The following is a 6828-nucleotide window of genomic DNA, read 5'->3' as shown; positions in this document are numbered from 1 at the left end:
TCAACTTCTGGAGCTCGGTCTTTGTCCTGCCCAAAAGCTTCTATGCAAAGATCGATTCCCTCTGCGCTGCTTTCCTGTGGAACAACACTACAACCTCAGCGAGCGGAGCTCGTGTTTCCTGGTCAGACCTATGCAGGCCGAAGGCTGAAGGTGGTCTAGGTATTCGCTTGCTGGAGGAATATCAAGAGGTGTTCAGACTGAAGCGAACATGGAACTATCTATCCAACAACAATTCCCTTTGGGTTGGATGGGTTAAAAACAATGTCTTCCACATGAGCAGTTTCTGGGTTATGGCTGACACTCCTCGCCTTTCCCCTGCAATAAGAAGCATGATTCAACTAAAGCCTCAGCTCACTAACTTGCTTCGATGTGTGCTAGGAAATGGTGAAACAGCCTCCTTCTGGTATGATTCATGGACCCCTCTTGGCCCCTTAATTGATCTGGTTGGACATGGCGGTAGAAGCACAATGAGGATCAGGGAGGACGCTCATGTATGTGAGGCAGTAAGAGACGGGGAATGGTATCTGCCTGGGGCACGGTCAGACGCTCTACAGCAGATGAAAATCATTCTGACTACCATTCAGCCCCCTGCTGCATCAGATGAGCCAGACAAATATCTCTGGATAAAATCAGATGGCTCTTATGGGAATAAGTTCTCAACGCGAGTTATTTGGGAACATATCAGACAGCGAGCTGCACCTGTTTTCTGGTCTAAAGTTGTTTGGTTCAGGGAGTACATTCCGAGATATTCGTTTATGTTTTGGCTAGCCCTCCTAAGGCGCCTTCCTACAAAGGATCGAATGCGTCGTTGGGGAATGGAGGTATCAGAGACTTGTGTTCTCTGTTCTACTGGTATTGAAACTCATCACCATCTATTTTTTGAGTGTACCTACTCCTCCTCTATTTGGCTTTACTTTGCTTCTCAAATCCGATCATTCCCTCTGATGGATTTGAACTTTGCGGCTGCATAGATTCTTAGCAACCAGCAACAAACAACCGCCCATGCGGTAACCATTCTCAAGATTATCTACCAAGCATCCATCTATCTCTTGTGGAAGGAGAGAAATGCAAAGATTTTTACGGGTATATCTACTTCAGCCGAAGGTCTCAAGTACAGCATTGACCGGTTACTTCGCGACCGACTCTTGTCCTTTCCAGCCACACCTGTCGTTCCTGCCTCTCTTCTCCAGTTCTATTTCTCTTATATTAGCCCCCCTGAAGGGTTCATGCTTGTATTGGGTTGTTGTTTCTTTCTCTTTTCTTGGAATAAGTTGCTTGAAACATTGTAATCTTTTAAAAAACCGAAAATGGTATAAATTTTAACATTTTACACAAAAAAAAAAAAAAGCCATTGACGCTCTCTCTCAAGGATATGGAGAGAGAAGAGAGAGTCTTCGGTATTTAAGTTTTCTATGTATATAGATTTCTGTAGAAAACTATAAAAGATAAATGTGTAAGGCACAACACTTTAATTTAATATTTTAACAAAACTGAGGCAATATATTTCTTCTCTCTTTTCGTCTAAGCGATATTTAATAATATTGACATTTTCTTACGTGTGTCCTTGGTTTGCGTCTAAGTTACACTGTACATTATTCATAAACTGGTGGTTGTGAAGTTATGATACCTAAAAGTAAAAATAAAAAAGTAGTGTATGAAGAAGACCTATATTCAAAACCCTATCCATCTTTTACCATTTTTTTGCTTTGCTTGCCAAGTCTTTTGTTTCAATACAAATAGAATACATGGTCAGGTTTACGGTTTAATAGACAATTAAAATAATCTTAACACATTTGAAATTGTAATATGAAAACAGAAGTAGTATAAATACATAAAGAAGTCGTCAAAAAGCATTCACCGTCATATAGAACATGACAATATAGATGAACTAAAGTTTTCTTAGAAAATTGTCTTTACAACCGCTTTTATAACCTAGAAATATCTCCCGACGTTATAAGTTTCTATTTACCGATTTCATATTCTCTGTAATCGTGGAATCTATCTTAAATGTTTTTTCTAAAAAAAAACAAGTGATAGTAGTATAATGGCATACGAGTTATGGGTTGCGAAAGCACCTCACTGCACTCTATCATGTGATCACATGAATATGAATTCATCGCTTACAGTTCATTTGAATATTCGTAGATAAGATCTTTCTATGAGATAAACTTTCCTTTGTGAATTAGTATAAGCCCTTACCTATACCCATAATATCTCATGTTAGTAAAAATAAATCGAGATATTTTTTTGACATATTGTTATAGAGATAGATTACATCGTTCGATAAGACCCATGAGTTAACTGAAATCTGCACATTTTAATCCAAAAGGTGGTATGAAGTTACACTGATTTGAAGAAAAGAAAAGAGGATCGACTATAAAGAGGTCGAAGACCGAGAAAAGATATTCACAAACTTCTACACTTTTCATATTACAAGATTAGAATTTTCATTATTCACCTTGTTTTACCGCATAAGATCTTCGCTTAATTTTTTTGTAAACGTCTTTTGATCTATTCAATAAACGTTTTTCAAATAATTCACCATCGAATTTGTCTATATATCCATTACGTGTTGAATTCCGATTAAACACTAACGTGTCATCGAATTCTACATAGCAACAGCATTGTTGGTTAATCTAATACATAATCTTAATTATAGCTATTTGTTGGCGTATATAGGAAGAAGATTCACGATAATGTTTTTTTAAAAGACTCACGACAATGAAAATTCAAGCAATGGTCCTACAAGTGTGTTGCTTTTGTTCAAATTCAAAGAATAATACGGATCCAATATGTAAATATACCACAAAAATCCTAAAACCCGACCGTTGGACCGACGATGAATTTTAATAGCAACAAATCACGTACATTGTCTATTGAAACCCACCACCAGCATCTTCTGTTGTACCAATACAAAAATATCTTATTTTACCATTGGCATTATTACTAAATCCAATAACATATAACATGTACTATTGTCGTATATATCAGCTCACTGCTTTAATTAGCAAAAGCATCATAAAAACTGCAATTCTTAAAATAATCATAATGTTAGTTCGTTTCAATTCGAAAAATATGTTTTTATACCACTGGACGTGTAGACGTTAATCATAATCCCGTCTTTGTTTTTGAAAATGCCTATGATTTTTAATTGACCTGTCGACAGGATAAAATCCAAAATAGTTTACAAAACGAGTACTCTAGTCTTTTATACCCACGTTATTACCCATAACTATATTATATCATGTTAAAACCATGACTCTATTTTATTGTCAAACGATCCTTATTAGTTTTTTTTTTCTTTTTGAAAAAGGGTTTCGGGTTTTCAACGAATATTAGTTGTACATTTTATATATGCTTTAGAGAATGTAGCGCCCTGAAATCATTTTTCTATCAAATCCGTAGCATTATCGGAAATATGTTTATAAATAAATTTTCATGAATAGACAATTTTCAAGTTTTTGTCACAAAATAAATACTATAAGAAGGAGAATGACCAAAATGTTTCATTTAATAGGTAAAAGACCATAATACCCTAAAAATATAGTCTTAGATTATATGTTTTCAAATCCGAATTTTTTTATAATTTGTTTTGAAAAATTTCCTAAGATAGTTTTTTTCAAGTTTTTGTCACAAAAATAGATACTAAGAGCTGATTATTGAAGGGTTCTTAGGGTGAGTTCTTAGCGAAATATAAGAACCCGTCTCTTAACTTTTAACTAAAAAAATTAAGAACCGGCTCTTAAAACTCTTATTTAAGAGCCGGTTCTTAGCTTTTTAGTTAAAAGTTAAGAGACAGGTTCTTATATTTCGCTAAGAACTCCACCCTAAGAACCCCCAATAATCATGCTCTAAGGAGGAGAATGACCAAAATGTTTCATTTAATAGTTAAAAGACCATAATACCCTAAAAAATATAGTTTTAGATTATATGTTTTCAAATCCGAACTTTTTAATATTTTTTTTTTGAAAAATTCCCTAAGATAGTTTTTGTCACAAAAATAGCCTTCAATGAAGAAAATGACCAAAATTAGTTTTATTAAAGGGTAAAAATAAATTTTTACCTTAGGGTTAACTAATCTAAATTATAGGGTTTAGAGTTAAGTGGTGAAGTTTTAGGGGTACGGTTTCAAATTAAAAAAAAATTAAAAATTAAAAATTAAAAATTTCAAAATAAAAAGGGGATATTTTGGTATTTTTTCTTGTGGACTATTTTGTGACAAAAACTTAAAAATGACTATTTGAGAGAATTGCCCAATTTTTTTTTGAAATTTTTTTAATTTTTTTTTCAAATTTCTTTTTGTAATTCGAAATACTTTTTGAAACTATTTGTCAAATTTTTATTTTCAAATTTTCAAATTTTTAATTTTATAAAATTTTAAACCTTAATCTCAAATCTCCACCCCTTAACTCTAAACCATAAAGTTTGGATTAGTTAAACGTGATGGTATAAATGTATATTTACCTCTTTAATGAAACATTTATGACAAAAACTTTTTTAATGATATCCCATGGTATTTCTCAATTTTAAATGTAACTAGACTCTGATCCGCGCGCCAGGGCGGATTTGAATTTTCGGTTTTTGGTTATTTATTTAACTAAATAATGTATTTGTAATATTTGATGTATTATATTCACCAAGTAAATAATTTTTTTGGCATCTTAAACCATCTATTTACGTTGAATATTTGATATCATATAAAAAATTGAACAAATAGACGTAATTAGAGAATTGTAGACGATATATAAAAACAATGGTTATTAATGTAAAATATGAAGAAATATTATATTATGACTTAGTATGACATAAAAGATTATAAATTAGTTATACATGTTTAAAGAAAATAAAATGATTTTTAAACTTCTATGAAAAATTTAACATATAAAAAAGAGCGATGAATTAGTCATCAAATTGTAAATAATTTATTAATTTTATTAATAATAAATTATTTATATTCTTTGTTTTTCGTCAAGATAATTATTAAATGTCCATAATATTAATATTTTGATAGGCCCAAAATTTAAATGATAAGATTAGATATTAAATGTAATATGAGTTTATAAGAATAGGTCCATTAGGTCCATTTTTTTTTAAAATTACACATGAATCAAGGTTGTGACTTCTGTTTTAATATATAAGATGTTCAATTTGAAGCTTATTATGCGGAAATCATACGCTAATATAGGCAATTGGTTGGAATCTCTATATCTTTATATTCTTATATATTTTAAATTTATTGTTTCCTCTTCTGCAAGCAAATCAATTACCGAAGTAATAGATCAATTGGTTGGAATCAAATCTATTCTTATAATTAGTGTAATTATGGTTACAGTTTCTATATTTAATAGGTACATTAAAGATACGACATTGAAGATATTCTGTTTTGATTAATAGAAGATATTGGATTTTGAGTTTGTATTTATTGATTTGTTTTTTTATAAAACTTAGAAAATCAATTGGATGATTGGTTGGTTGATACATCCTATAAAGAAAACGAAAACTATAGGTGGTTTGAATATTGTACATCGATCGATGCATGATGTAAGTTGACTATATAAAACTTGAACATGATCATTTCAAACTAAAGTATAGGTAGGTTATATGCATTTGTAATATTGTACTTAATATATTTTAAATATTACATAATTCAATTGATTCATGTTTTCGTAAAAATAAAATTCAAGTTTATTATTGCGCCGTACTCGTACGTAATAAGCTACGTTAAATATGATGTATTTTTAGGTTCATTTAATGACATTAAGTTTAAATTTGATTAAGGAAAACTCATTAATTCAACTGGAAAAGACAAACATTAAAATAAGTAGGTTTATTTAATGACATTAAGTTTAAATTTGATTAAGGAAAACTATGGGTGTTCAATCAGGATATCGGTTCGGTTTCGGTTAGGTTTTTTCGGTTTTTCAGTATTTCGGTTAGTAAAATATAACTACCATTATAAATCCATATTTACTTCGGTTCGGTTCGGTTTATATACCATCGGTTTTTAGTTTATTCGGTTTTATACCAAAACATATTTATTTAGTTTGAGATCATATTATATAAATTTCAGAGTCATATTGTCATCACAATCATTTATTAAAAAAAAATTATATTTTCAAATAAAAGAACAAAAAAAATAAAAACGCTTATACCTTCAGATGAAATAATCAAATCTATAATTAAAATCAAAAAATAAAAATAAGAAACAAAAGAGAAGTACGAAAGAAAAGTTTTTCCACTCTTCCATATTTAGTGTTCATCAAAGTCATGCTTTTTCGAGTGAAACTTTGTTCGTTTATAAATAAGAAAAAAATTGTGAAGTTTTTTTTCTAGTTATTATCCATCAAATTTATAACATTCACTTCAATTTAATCAATGCTAAAGGAAAGCAAAATGATTAAAAGAAGAAGATTAAGAAAATAAGAAGCTTCAGTTGCGATGAATTTTTTCAATTATATTTTAAGTGTTTTTCAAATTAGGATTCTTTATTACTATTAAAAATATGGTAATGTATTAACAAAAGAATAACTTATATAACAAATAGATTTTCATGTGACGCTATAAAATATGTACATATTTACATGTTTCTACTATTGATTGTTTTGTTCGGTTTATTCGGTTTAATCGGTTATAAACCAAACCATATCCAAATCCTACGGTTTTTATAAAATCATATCCATTCAGTTTATATGGTATATACCAAAACCACGCCATATTGTCTATTTCGGTTCGGTTCGGTTCGGTACGGTTCGGTTTTACCATATTGGGCAGGCCTAAGGAAAACTCATTAATTTAACTCGAAAAGACAAGCATTAAAATATGTAGGTT

The sequence above is a fragment of the Brassica oleracea genome, chromosome C6 (genome assembly GCF_000695525.1).
Source record: "Brassica oleracea var. oleracea cultivar TO1000 chromosome C6, BOL, whole genome shotgun sequence".
Classification (NCBI taxonomy): domain Eukaryota; kingdom Viridiplantae; phylum Streptophyta; class Magnoliopsida; order Brassicales; family Brassicaceae; genus Brassica; species Brassica oleracea.
This window is presented reverse-complemented; position numbering follows the sequence as displayed.